General features: G+C 47.1%; 1 protein-coding gene across 3 annotated transcripts in view; it reads right to left on the bottom strand.

The window, feature by feature from the left end:
* The window catches only part of Myo1b (myosin IB), a 164,930-nt gene extending 150,544 nt beyond the window's left edge, over window positions 1-14,386 (bottom strand). For 2 of the 3 annotated variants that reach the window (XM_027396860.2, XM_027396861.2), the window contains exon 1: window positions 14,231-14,384. The gene's annotated coding sequence lies outside the window, so the exon portion shown is untranslated. Of the gene's footprint in view, window positions 1-14,230 lie in introns of all 3 variants that reach the window. The other variant, XM_027396859.2, reaches the window with a different exon arrangement.
* Between the last annotated feature and the right edge of the window lie 157 nt (window positions 14,387-14,543).

Raw genomic sequence — 14,543 nt, 5'->3', positions numbered from 1 at the left:
TCTGCCAGCCCCACCTATTCTTTCTCCTGTCTTGCTATTGGCCATTCAGCTCCTTATTAGACCAATCAGATGTTTTAGACAGGGAAACTATCACAGCTTCACAGAGTTAAACAAATGCCACATAAAGGAATACAGCGTATCTTTGCATCATAATCAAATGTTCCACAGTATAAACAAATGTAACACATGTTAAAATAATATTCCACAACAAAGATGCAAATCTACAGAACCAGGAAAAAGATGAGCAAGAACAAGAGCTTCCAGAAGGACCAGCGTGGCCAAGAAGAGCAAGACAGTCACCAGTATGGAGGTGTAGGCAAGGGGAGAGACAGGTGGGTCACTGGGCTCATAGACCATATATGTTGGCTAGATTTGCTTTCTCAAAGTTCACGAGATGAAGCCGTCAGTTCCAATACCAAAAAATGTGACTGTCTTTGGAGAGAGGACTTTCATGTTAAAGCGGGGGATTCAAGTAGACCCTTAATAAGAAGGAACAGGGCACTGGAGAATTGGCTCAACAGTTAAGAGCACTGGCTGCTCTTCTGGAGGACCTGAGTCTGATTCCCAGAACCTAGGGAGTGACTCACAATCATCTGAAACTAAAGTTCCAGGGGATCCAATGCCTCTTCTGGCCTCTTGGGGCACCAGGTCCAGAGGTGGTACACAGACATACATGCACACAAACATCCACACACATAAAATAAAATATTTTTTAGAAGGAAGAGGTGACAGATCAAGGGATGACCTAACCTAGTAGGAATGCAAGGCAGCCATCTGTAAGCCATTCAAAAGGCCTTAGAAGAGATCTTGGAAAGCCTGCTGACATTTTGGTCTTGAACTTCTAGCCTCTAGATTATGAGGGAATAGGTCTGTTATTTTGGTGGCCCTGTGGTGTTTAGTTATGGAAGCCTTGACAAACTGACAGCATCTTCCAGCCCCTTCTAGCAACTGCCTGTCTCTTTATCCACATCTAAGGTCTCTGTCTACCTTGGACAAGCACCACCCTCCTAGAAACTATCTCTCCACACAAGCCTTGAAACCACTTAAATAAAAGTGTTCCCATGTCTCTGTGGCCCACCACTACACCCCCTTGTTAGAGGGGCCACCTACAACCATGTGACCATGCCTACTACCCTGACCTACTAGCTACTCCTTCCTCTACCCACAAAACAATGTTCCCCAGAGTTCTATGGCCTACCTTCTCTTCTCATTCCAGGCTCTGGTTGCGTACCCAAGGTTTAATCTTATCTACTGCCTGAGGCACACCAAGACATCAAGAGTCCTTTATCTGGACCCCAGGCCCTGACTCCTCCCTGAGCTCCAGCCTGGCAATTCAACAATGCTGCGCTGAAACTCCCTCACTTCCTGGATGAGTTACACACACCAAAACGAACCCTTCTCCTACAGCCTTGTCTATGCTAACATCACTCAAGCCAGAAACAGGTGTTTGACTATTTCAACTCCCCCTGCCCCTTGAATTCATTTGCAGCACCCAACCCATGATGGAGATCTTCATGGAAATCTTTTCAGTCACCTCATTCTCTCAAAAGTGCTGGGATTTTGTATGGCTTGAGCCTGGGCAGGTCAGTATGTGCTGTCACAGTCTCTCATAAGCATCTTTTTCAACTCTACTTTGCAAACTCTTTGTAATGCTCTTTAAAAAACTATTCTCTAATATAAAATATCCAAGAGAATTCTAATAATCTCATACTCTATGAATGGTTTGGGAACAAGCTCTTCTCCTACACCTGGGTTTTGTTTTCAAACTGCCAAGGAAGGTCAAGCATTAAGAAGAACTCACAATGTCACTGTGATTTCATCGAGGCTCATGCCTTAGCCTTGCCATGTTCAGACTGAACTCCATGCCACAGAATCAAGAGTTCAGGAAATCACCCTGCAAGACTATGCCATCTGCATGTGGCTCTATGATAAAACCCACCAAGCAGAACAGACAGACAGCCCTCACCTGTTGCCATGTTCAAACAGATTTAAAGAACCGTTATTGCCGGGAGTTAGTGGTGCACGCCTTTAATCCCAGCACTCAGGAGGCAGAGGCAGGCAGATCTCTGTGAGTTCGAGGCCAGCCTGATCTACAGAGCGAGTTCCAGGACAGGCTCCAAAACAATACAGAGAGAAACCCTGTCTCAAAAAACCAAAGAAAGAGAAGAACCATTATGATGAAGACTTGAAAAGCAATAAATACTAGTTATGATCACACTATTGATCATATTAATCCTGCTGTGGTTGCAACATACTTCCAACACAGAACTAATGCAAATATATTTGTTACATTCAAATTCCAGATAAGCAACATATTACAGAACCAAGTTTCAAAAGCAGACCTTACTTGTTTTTATTTAAATACCCAACTCAACTGCAATCTCCCTGAAATCAGTAGTAGATTTCTCAAGTAAGCAACTCTTCCCCTGATGCCAGGCTCCTCAGCCACCCCCACATACCTCTGAAGCCTGACGGGATTGCTTTGAGATACTACTTAACAATCAGTTCCTGTAGATAAGCTTCACAGAAAAGAGCAGTTCTCCACGCACAATTACAGAAAAGAGAGGAACACAAGAGGCTGAGAAGCTTGATGGACGCTCCATGAAAGAAATGCAAAGTGATGAGGTTTTGAGAGGACTTATCAGATCTGGCACAGTTGCTCTGTGAAAATGCACTGGGTAATTTTCCAGAATTCTATTCTACCAGTATGGAAAAGTTCAAATTTTCTGACACACATACAATGGTGGCAATGCAGACTCACTCCCAAGTAAATAGGCAAAGAGAAAAATCCAAGTCCAGCATCCACTTGCCCACCCCTCCCTTCAGGGTCCAACCCTCCAAGATGCTGGGTGTTCTTGGGACTTTAGGTGTCACTCACAACTTCACCCACTGTTTCTAGGTGTGATTAAATAAAGGGCCACTTGGTTTAGACACTGCCACATCACTGCCCTGCCAAGTAAACAAGGTGTGAGGACCTCGGGGGAATCCAGATCACCCTCCACCCTCCACCTACCCTTGGGTCTGCTGAGAGCCTCCCAAAGGAGCAGACCTGACCTCCAAGCAAAGACAACTGCTTCACAGGATCTCAGACGCCCAACAGAGGGGGAAGTCAGTGGCAATGGTGGTATTAGTATAGTTATTCTACTAATGATGGAGTTAAGTCCCCAAAACACCATCAGACGTTAAAACTATTCTGAGCTGAAACTGCATTTACTGTACGCAGCCTCCAGAAGCTCCCAGCATAGCAACACAGGACACTGCAGTTACCTCTGGTTTTAACTCTCTACCCTGCGGTCCATGCGGCTGAGGGGACTCACAGCTACCCTCCTGTCACTTCATCTGGACAGAGTAACAAGCTATGTATTGCTAGCCTGGGAAAAATCAAAATTCAAAGTACAGTTTCCACTGAATTTGTATCACTTTCACACCATCATAAAGTCAAACAGCCCGTGAGGCAAGCCAAGGGGGCCTTTCTGAACTCAAAGCGCTGGTGGCAAGGAACCTGGAAGTGGGGTGTCTAGCTATACCATAGAGGCAGTCCTCTCCTTAATCAGGCAGATTTGTTTGCGGAGAAGGGACCCCAAATGAGGACCTCCACCTTGGTTTACTGCAAGCCACTAGTCCCACAGATTACTAACAACCCGATTTAGCTGGTTATGACTGAAGTCCCCCTAGGTCCCCCATGCAGAACACAGCACTCCAGGGCTCAGCAGTCTCACTAGTTCTTCTATTTTACTTTTCATTTTGTGTGTGTCTCTGGGTATATGCCACATGTGTAAGGATGCACGGATTGGAGGTGGGGGGTCCACCCCCCCACACTGACAACTTGCTTTGTCAGCCCAAAGCAAGTACTTGGTATTAGTTCCTACCGCATAGTCTTTTTGAGAATGTAACCCAGCTATTGGAAAAAGGAGAGGCCCAGCTAGCCTTTGCTCAGATGCTGCTTGCTGAGGGACTGCAAAAGGATTGGGGGCCTTGAAGCTGAATTATAGGCATCTGTAAACCGACTGACCCTCTGGAACAACAGTGAGCTTCCTGCCAAGCCCTCTCTCCAGCGGGCACCTCTTTTCCACTGTCTTTATTCAATCCTTTTCCTCCCCTAATATTAAATCATCCTTCAGGTAGCTCGGTGAATGTTCGCTTCCTCAAACAGGCCCCTCCATACCCCAGTCTAACTCCCTTCTCACCACCAGCCTCTTCTCCAACCCTTCTGAGCACCTATACCTCCTTCACACGGATGGATGGCTCTGTGCCAGGACTGTGGCACTGGCTACTCCCAGTACTGGGGGATGAAGGAGCATGAGTTCTATGTCAGTCTGGACTAGAGGAAGAGGAAGAAAGTAGGAGTGACCCGTGTTCATCTCTACAACCAAATCTCTCATGCAGGCTCTCTCCTGTGCTCACTCACCCACAAAAGAATACCATGTCATCTCTATTCACTGTTATGACTCTGTGGCAGGCATCCAAATATCTGATGAATGTATTTAAATAACTAAGACTCACCTTCTCTTACTTCTAAAAGTATATAGTTTCTTTTCAAAGTATATAGATTTTAAATTAAAATGAAATGTGACATTTCCAATAATGCTTAACTTACTTCCTGTTCTACTGAAAGCCATCTGATTTCTGTTCCCATAGCAAGTGCAGGTGAGACGTGGGATTACTCAACCAAGAACCATCTATGAACAAATACAAAGCAATTCCTTCTTGATATACCAGACACAGCCATTGCAATGACACTGAGAGCCATAAACACCCAGGAAAATCTAAAGGATGGGAAAGACTTCCACACGTAAACTGCATATTAAATTTCACTTCAGGGATGTAAAAACCTAAGTAAATGCAGAGGTCAAGCAGGGTTGAGGCAGTCAGCCATGGAGATGAAGCTGTCCATTCTCCTGAATTTCTACTCGAATGCAACACAGAATTGAGGGTGGAGCGAAGGTGGAGTGGGATGTTCACACTGACTCAGGAGAACACATGCACGCACAAGTTAACTCCAGAGGAGACACAATGGGGTGGCTGCGTATGACACACCAACTGATAAGTGTGGAAAATGGTGCGAATCCCAGCCATTCACTGTGCTGGATACACAGCGCTATTTTCTGCATATCATTGCTTCAAATATTTTCTCTTCTGTTGTCAAACAGGAAGCAAACCCAAAAGAAAAATGCCATGATCATGAAAAAAATATAAAAAAAAAAAACTGGTAAAGAAAACGGGAAAAGAGTTAGATACTTTTAAATGTGGTTGGCGGATGGGGGCTTGCAAAAGACAAACAAGTGATTTGTTGTTTTAAAAAAGGGCTAGGCAAAATAATAATAATGATGATAATAATAATAAAATAAAATAAAAAAGGGCTAGGCATAGCGCAGGCCTTTCATCCCAAAGGCAGATAGCTGATAGATCTCTGTGAGTTCAAAGCTAGCCAGGGCTACCTAGAGAGACCCTGTGTTTAAAAGTAAAAAATAATTTTTTAAAAAGGGGGGGAAAAAAGGAAAATCATTATAAAGTTGAAAAAAGAGAGTCAAAGGCGGCTTATGCAGCACATACATTCCCAGCAGGTCAGAGAGCCATGGATCTAGATGCATTATGAAGGGACACCAGCAGACTACGTAGAAACGAGAGTGCTCAAGAGGGTCCTGGAGGCATCAGTGAGGATGTGTGACAGTCACAGCTCCTTCTCCAGACTTCACTGTACACAAGGGCCAGGAGGTCTTCCTGCAAGGAACTTACTTCAAATGAAGCAGTTCCAACACTAGCCCAGGAACCCTTTTTAATTAATTTATGAGCTTTATTTTTTCCACTCTACTACTTTTTTTGTGGAACAACCTATTTTAGGCAAATGCTTTTAAAGGTCTAAACCAGAATAAGGGCTTAAGGATTTGAACAGAGAGAGCCAGCTGAATGCAGGAATGAAATAGGTGGGTAAAGGGTTGTGGAAAATGGAGACATGGACAGTCAGAATGCTTTTTAGCAAAACCAGCCAAGCCAGGCACAGATTTAGAGGGGTCTGGGGACAGTGAGCCATCTCCACAGCCAGGAAGTCACCAGTCAAAGGCTTGGGGTCAAGTTCCTTGATCTGTCGCCCTTGATTTTTATGACACTTGATGAGTACAGTAAAGGAGTGATCGTCATGACTTTAGGTTCCCAGCATCCTCTCAACCATGTCATTCCAGAACCTGGGGATTCAAAATCAAATACCAACCTCACAAGTTGTATCTTTAAAGAAGGTAAGAAGTCTTAGAAATTTTTAAGAAACTACAATACTACAAATGTTCAACACACCCCTGGACCCTTATAAAAATGGAGTCTGAAGCTGCACTGTATTTCCTTCCCCAAATGTCACAGACCACTAAAGGAGTAAACCCTAAGTCCAACCCAATGTAGCAGTTCACAGACTTCTATGAATACACCTCCACACTCTGGAAATTTCAGGCAAATGAAAACTTTTTCCTACGTGGCTCATCATGTCAGTGCTCATCCAAAACTATGGTTCCCCTACTTCAAATGTAAGTAGATTACATGAGGACAGAAAAACACAGCTAGAAATGCAAACTGGCATAAACCCAATGTTTATGAAAATTAAGCTATTCCTCAAGGCAGCTAGGCTCTGGCTCCAAAATGAATGAACATTGGCAATGCTTTGGAAGCATTTTCAAGGGGAAAAAACTGGTCAGCTAGGAAGCAAGCATGTTTCCTATCTGAACACTGCAAACAGCTCTGCGGGGGCTAATGGTACAGAACTTACAGGGAAAGAGCAGAGGGAAGAGAAAGGTTATACACTGGAGACTGTAAGTGGGGCAGCAGGAATCTTGTAATCAGTCACCCCCCCCCCCGTGTGTGTGCGTGTGTGTGTGTGTGTGTGTTGTGTGTGTGTGTGTGTGTGTGTGTGTGTGTATGTGTGTGCGCGCACACGCGCGTGTGCTGGGGGGGTGGTATATGTGTTTTTTTAGGTCTCAGCTTGAAAATTCTTCATAAAACCAGGGAAGGGCCAGGCAGTGGTGGCGGTGGTGTCGCCTTTAATCCCAGCACTCCGGAGGCAGAGGCAGGCAGATCTCTGTGAGTTGGAGACCAGCCTGGTCTACAAGAGCTAGTTCCAGGACAGCCTCCAAAGCCACAGAGAAACCCTGTCTTGAAACCCGCTGCCCCCCCCCCAAAAAAAAAAAACAGGGAAGGAGAGTAATAAGTCCATGACACATATGCATAAGACCAACAGCTAGTAGTCTCTTCCATGGTTTTTTAATTCAGTTTTCTAAGAGTTATCTAAAGATACTGAATTCTCAGGCTGGGTAAGCCCATGTCTCGGGAGACAGCCAAAGGAAGCTCAAGACCAGCCTGGGCTACACAGTGGGCAGACTCTGTCTCATGTAAAAGAGAGAGACTGGAGTGATTTGGTTTGCTCCCCACCCAGTGCTTCAGCTTAAACTCAGAGGAGTTCCTTTATACCAGGCAAGGACTCTACCTATACCACCAGCCCCAGATACTTTTACTACATATTAATGGGAAATCTTTGGGATAGCTGTATATGTGCATCCAGACTGAAGGATAAAATCTAATCACCCAGATTCACTTTTGAAATAAGCTTAAGAATTTTAAAAAAGGAATTGTATTTTCATGTTAATGGCAAAAGTAAGCCATCTCCGAAATGTCAGGGTGCCTGGAGCCCCTGAGGACACAGCTTCAGTGTTGTCTTAGGCGTTTCTGCACCCCTGAAGACACAGCTTTTGGTGCCCTCTTCAGTATCTATGCATCCTTGAAGACACGGCTTTGGTGTCCTCTTAGGCATCTCTGATGTAGAACAGTCAGACACCCAATCTTTCTGTCAGAAACTCAGTAAGCTAAGGAAGAACGTCCATTTTCTCTTTTGTGTGGATGCCGATTTCTAAACTGCCTATCTTGGAAGACTAAAAATTCTACTAACTCCCTCTCTCCAGCTTTTCTCCCAGTCCTCCCACAGGCCACCGTCACCACACCATTTTACACTCCCATTACAGCACACTTCCCCCAGGGTACACTGAAGACTAGCCCAGGCAGCCTCTCCTCAAAAGCACCTAACTCCTGCAGAAAGAGATGTGAGTTTGGAGGTTTGGAGGGACCAACAAGAAAGATCCCCAGCCAGGGCCTGGCTTCTCAGAACCCAAGTCTCATGGAGATAAGAGGCAGGCCTGAGTTGCCAAGCACCAGCTTCAGAAAAGGAAGATGAAGTGAGAGAAGCCAACCCATTTCCCCAGCTATGGGCCAGCCAAGGGCACACACAGGAAGCCTGATGCCAGATGAACGAGGGAGGAGGGAGTCTCTCTCCAAAGTGGGTGCTCCCCCTAAACCCTTAAAACGCACTCCTTGAAAGTGGCCCAAGGCCAGTGATATAGTTCCGCTGGTAAAAGTGCTTGTCACACAAGTCCTGGGACATAAGTTCGATCCCTGGACCTCTTGTCAAGATGAAAGGAAAAAGACTTACGCCACACAACGTGCATGTGCAGGCACTAAAAACAACAATAAATCAAGTACTCACTGACATCATGAGCAGCCCACAGCATAGCGCCAACTAGGAAGGTGATGGTTAGTGGCAACTTGACCGAATCTAGAGCTGCCAGGAAGATGTGCCCCTGGAAGGGATGGGGATTACCTTGACTGTGTTGGGGTGAAAAGACCCATCAGCAGAGGGACTGTGGGAAGAGTACCTCCAGCTACTTCAAGCTCCTGCTGCATGACTGCTCAGCCAGGACTGCTGCATGACACCGCCCCCCAGCTAGGACTGTTGCATGACTACCCAGCCAGGACTCACTGTACCTTGAAGAGTGAGCCAAAATGGACTCTCTCTTCTTTAAGTTCCTTTGTCAAGACATTCTAACATAGCAACAGGAAAAGAGACAAAGACAAGAGACCTCCTTTACAGCCTTGGCATTTCTTGCTCCACCACAGCCTTTAAAACTCAATACACCTGAGGTGGTGACTGCAGTCACAGTGAATATAGGACAAAAGGATGCTGGAGCTAAGTAAGCACTTGCCAGGTATACATGTGTTGTTTGCTCCTTCTAACACAAAATGAAACGTAATTCTCCAGGTTTGGACCTCAGGGTGCACGCAGGGCCTGAATCTTCTCCCATCGTCGTAAATCGAAGGAAACAAAGCCAAGGATGGAGTTGGCACCTGTGTTGCGTTTCCTTCCTCTCTCCTGCTTCAGTTTATTTTCAGCTTTTTGTCTGGGCAGCGTGTGCTGCCTTGGCCTTGATCGCCACAGCTGTCACAGCCATTTTCTTCATCTCAGCAACAACCACTCTCTAGGCACGTCCATCCGCCCTGCCACACTGTCCTTGGAGGCACAACGGGCTTCCTGTACGGCTTTTGAAGGGGGTCGAATACAGGACCTCACATCAACTGGGTGCTTAGTATAATACCAACTGATAAAGAAGACCCCCAAAACTGTCAAGGCCCACAAAAAGCTGTAAGAGAAGTGTGCTGAGCACCTTTCTCCCTCCACCCGCCCCCTCCCAAGCACTGCCTCAGTACTAGTCTGCAAGACATTTACTCTCTTGGAGAAGTAAATGGCATGAAGAGATAACATCACTGCCGTGCTGTTGACCCTGGAGACCCCACTAGTATCCTTGGCTGGAATACTCAGACAAGTAAAGGCACAATTTACAGTCTCTAAAGTCTTATCTCAGGAAATAGTAAGTATATGTGTGCATACATGTATGTAGTGTGTGAGTCAGTGGGAGGGAGGGAGAGAGAGAGAGAGAGAGAGAGAGAGAGAGAGAGAGAGAGAGAGAGAGAGAGAGAGAGAGAGTGTGTTAATCTTTCCAAGAGCATTCTGAGAACGCCATAAACAGCTCATGTGTGTCAATACAAAGCTCCATCCTGCTCCTGCACTTGGTGGTCACTCTGTTCCAAGGGTTGGTCTCTGCCCAGAAGCACTCTGCCCCTGCCCAAGGGCACAGGTCATCTCTGTTCCCCTTCTACATTGATGTCTAAACTAGTTCACTTCCCAGTGGGGAAGGACTAAGCACACAAATCATGTGGAATGTGTGTTCCCACAGAGCTCAGAAATGGGATGATCTCAGAGGAGCCAGCGAAGGAAGACCCTTGACACTTCCCTACGGAAGAATGTCCTCTGTAAAGGGCTCCCGCCAGGACGGAAGGCGTGTGCTGGGAAAATCCTCAGCCTGCGGCTTGTGTGTTTCCAATTCCGATGTCCACTTCCTCTCTGCATCACATTCTTTCTGGGGCTCAGCTGAGGAGCAAAGCGCAGTGTCTTAAAGGCTTTAAGATAAAAGGAGCTAAAATGGATTTCAAGAAACAAAAAACATATAATTCTATATAAAGTCAGCTTCTACTCTGCCAGTTTGAAATGTTTTTTTTTTCAAAAAGAACTTATTTTTAAATGCTAGTAGACTACCTTATTATAAATAACGTTTCGATGTTTTATAAATAAAGTTGTTTATGTAAACTGGGTGTGGTGGCACACGCATTCAATCCCAGTGTTCACGGGGTGTGAGGATGGCAAATTACAGGCCAGCTACCACTACACAGCAATAAAGAGAGCTGGAGATATAGTTCCCTTGGGAGGGCGCTTGACTAGCATGCAGGAAGCCCCATGCTAGGGGGCACAAGTCTGAAATCTAGAACTCTGGAGGGGAAGCAAGAGAAACAGATAGCCAGGGTCATCCTCAGCTACATAGTGAGTTCTGGGCCAGCCTGGCCTTCATAAGACCCTGGTGGGGTGAGGTATTTTTTAAGCATTCATATACACCTTTCAAACAATGATATTTTAAAACTAGTAATATTCCTGATCTGGCCTTCCAAACTTATCTCACAGTGAACTTAGGAAGGATCAACTATAATACACATGAAAGTGATTTGGAATCTACAAACAGCTAATCAAGTAAATGGTCAAATTATATCTATTCATACTATTTTGCTTATTTGGTTGTTTGTTTTTTCAGACAGGGTCTCTCCACATAGCTCTAAATACCCTGGGACTCAGCTGTGCAGGCTGGCCTTGAACTCACTGTCTGCCTCTGCCTCCATATTACTGGGATTAATGGCATACAGCACCATGCCCAGCAATTATATAGTGTTTAGTTAGAATCGAGCAATCAAACCTCACTTCTGCCCCATACTAGAGACCTGCACAACTATAAGAGAACAAGAGTCAATCACTAAGCAGGAAGCTTTGGCTCACACCTAAAATCTCAGCACATGGGAGGCTAAAGCAAAATGACTACCATGAGTTAACAACCAGTACAGGTCATATAGTGATTTCCAAGACAATCTGGGACACAAAGTGTGCCTGTAAAGCTAGCTTCAGGGTGGTAGAAGAGGCTGGAGTTTACAGCCAACCTCGAGCTACATAGTGAATTCTAGGCCAGCCTGGGCTAAGTGAGACAGACCTTTGGCCAAGTTATTTTAAATATTAATATAGTGGTAATGCCTGTAAAATTCTGCTCATAATAAACCTACTAAGTGGTAACTATAATTCAATTAAAATCTAAATGTCTAGCTATTGAAAACAATGGGAGAGAGATGGAAGAGAGACAAACCTCACCCAAAAGGAGGTTAAGTGGTACAAGCATGGATGAACAATAGATACCAAGGACAACACTACAGTTCTCCTCTGAGACAAATGCCCATCCCACTCCTAGCCCACACTCCTCCCCAGTGATGTCAGTCCATCCCCGTTGCTTTGCATAGCTGTGCAACATCCAGGGAAAGCCAGTCCTAAACTCCAGACTTGACAAAGTGATGATTCATCCCAGAAGGAGGTGCAGCCTGTTGCCAGACTTATCACACAATCCTGCATCCATTGGGACAGCCAAAGGCCAGAAACTAGCTATTTAAGGAGTCTGCCATTCATGTCTCCAGCAGCACTAATGTCCTTACGCTTTACATTTGGTTAATGTATGGACCAAAGAGTACTTGGGAGGAATCCAAATGGACTGACTTAACAAAATCACTCACATGAATGAAAAGTCTAGAATGTCAGGATAATAATAAAAAAGAGTCCCCCTGTAAGCTGTCTATGGCATGGTGTTTTGCCAGGCAGTGTGTCAGCTGTAATGACAAACAACTTGACACTTGGACACTGTCCCACTCCAACGTCACGTCACAATGGCTTTTGAGGACATGTTCCACAGCTTTACAGCCTGGCCTGAAAGCCTGACCACATCCCCCTCCAAAAAGACAAGCAGGAACTTTGCACAGCTCTTTCCCATTACCACTTAGTGGGCACAAAACATTTTTTCCCCCAGAGTAAGCTCCCAATTTGCCTTCTAAGGTTAAAAGGCTTTCAGCTTCAGCTCCTCTTAACAACCAATGGCCAAAGTGGTGGTTTCATGGTGGCCTCTCAACTTGTCCAACAGGCAATGCTGGCCCCAGCCAGAAGGCTGTTAGATTATCACCACAGTAATTCTAACCTGCACTGGACTTTGGGTCTCTTCAACAGGCGTCCCACAGGCATAACCATCAATGCCTGGAAATGTCAGCCTCCTCCCCCAAACAGTTTTGCTTGGAATGCCCTGTTCAAAAGCACTGTCACTCAATCCCCAAGGCTCACTCCCAGTCCCAAGCTCAGCCGATCTTTCTGAGATTCTTGATTGTAATCTAGGACTGGGTTATTTTAACTAATGCCTGACATACTACATTCAATTCTACCCCTCCTAAAAAAGAGAAATACTCACTGCAGTGTTCTCTCTCTCTCTCCCTCTCTCTCTCCCTCTCCCTCTCTCTCTCCTTCTCTCTCTCCCTCTCTCCTCTCTCTCTCTCTCTCTCTCTCTCTCTCTCTCTCTCTCTCTCTCTCTCTCTCCCTCTCTCTCTCTCTCTCTCTCTCCTCTCTCTTTCTGGTCCAGAGGGAGTGGGAAAGCACAGAGCACTTGAAATGATGGCTCCAGTCTCAAAACCCAAACCCCAAAAGAGTGTGGGGTGTTTTTTTTCTGGGACCAATGACAAAAGAATTCTCAACTCAGTATTACATCATCTGATTCATTTATTTAGCAACGTCTGATTTTCTGGTAGTTCCCAAGCCCCAAACATTCTTGGAAAAGTATACTATACTGTATGACCATGGAGAAAACTATTTTGCCAAAATGATGTTATACACGCCCTAACCGGGTGTGGTGGTGCACACCTTTAGTCCCAGCACTCAGGCAAAGACAGATGGGTCTCTGAGTTCCAGGTCAGCCAGGGAATAAACCATGTGTCAAAAAAACAGTTTTTTGTTTGGGTTTTTGGGTTTTGTTGTTGTTGTTGTTTTGGTCTGACTATTCGATCCACAGTGAAATCCACAGATATACATGCACACAAATATCCTGATTCACTACAAAATCTTTCAAAAAAAGAAAAAAGAAAAAAAGTTCTTCATTCATTATAACTAACAGATCTGCTTTCAGCAAACTCCCATAGCCAGAGCCTACAACTTCAAGGAAGAACAGAACTTGTTGCAACAATTAGTGCTAGGCCGTAGCATGAACAAAGCACCGCAAATAAACTCCACAGGCCTTCAGACAGAAGGTTGTGTTTGTAATTAACTCCAACGCACTCTCATCACCCCCTCCCCAGCGCTCCACCCTGCCCAGCACCCTCCAGGGCTCCCGTTCTCAATCTGGTTTCCATTCGAGCCCCGCCCCCTTCCCCAAGCCTCTCTGGGACTGTGAATCAATCCCATCCCGGGCAGGAAACGGGACCCGGGGCAGCCCCCTCCGCTGTGGCGGAACAAAGGAGTGGAGCGCAGCTGCACGCGCACGGAGATCCACTGGGTCCTGCGACCCTCCTGCTGCGCCGCGGCCCCGGCACACCGCACCTGAACCCCACTCCCCCTGACGCCCCATTGTTCTACCTCCGCTTCTCCTTCCCAGAGGAAGCCATAGCTTGTCCTTCCACAGAGCCCGGGGCCAAGAAACTCCAGCCGGCCAGAGGGATGGAAGAGGGGTGCGGGTGGGCCCGCGGAAAGCGGGGTCCCCCAGTGCCCATCGGTCGAAGCGGATATCACAGAGTGAGAGCAACTTAGTTTCCAGCCCCCCGCCCCCCGCAACTGCCGCCCCCCGCAGCCACACGGAGCAGCGATCACCCTCGATGACCTCGAGCGCGCGTGGGTTCACGCTCGAGCGCTGCCGCGTCCCACAGGAGCGCCTCGGGAGCCGGTGACCCGCGATCGCAGGCTGCGGCTGAGCCCGGGGCCGCGCGCACAAAGGCACGGGCGGGAAGGGACCCGGCACGGGCGAGCGCAGCGTACCTCGCCCGGCGCCCGCTCTGCCGCTCCGCCTCCGCGTGCTGCTCGCTGGCCGCCGCCTGGGGAACGCGGGTCCGACCCGATGCGGGGCTCGTGCCACAACTGCTGCCGAGGGTCCCGCGCCGCTCAACCGACCTTGCGCCCCGCGTACCTACACCCCGTCCGCCGGCCCGGCTCCGAGTGCGCTGGTTTCAGGCGCGGCGGCGGCGCGGCCACTCCCCTCTCCCGGCGGGGGCGGCGACCTCGCCCGGACGCGCCCCTCGCTCCCTGGCCGCGGCTCACCAAGGCGCAAGACTCACAGCGCCCCCCGGTGAGC

Source organism: Cricetulus griseus, chromosome 2 (assembly GCF_003668045.3).
Source record: "Cricetulus griseus strain 17A/GY chromosome 2, alternate assembly CriGri-PICRH-1.0, whole genome shotgun sequence".
Lineage (NCBI taxonomy): Eukaryota > Metazoa > Chordata > Mammalia > Rodentia > Cricetidae > Cricetulus > Cricetulus griseus.
This window is presented reverse-complemented; position numbering and strand designations above follow the sequence as displayed.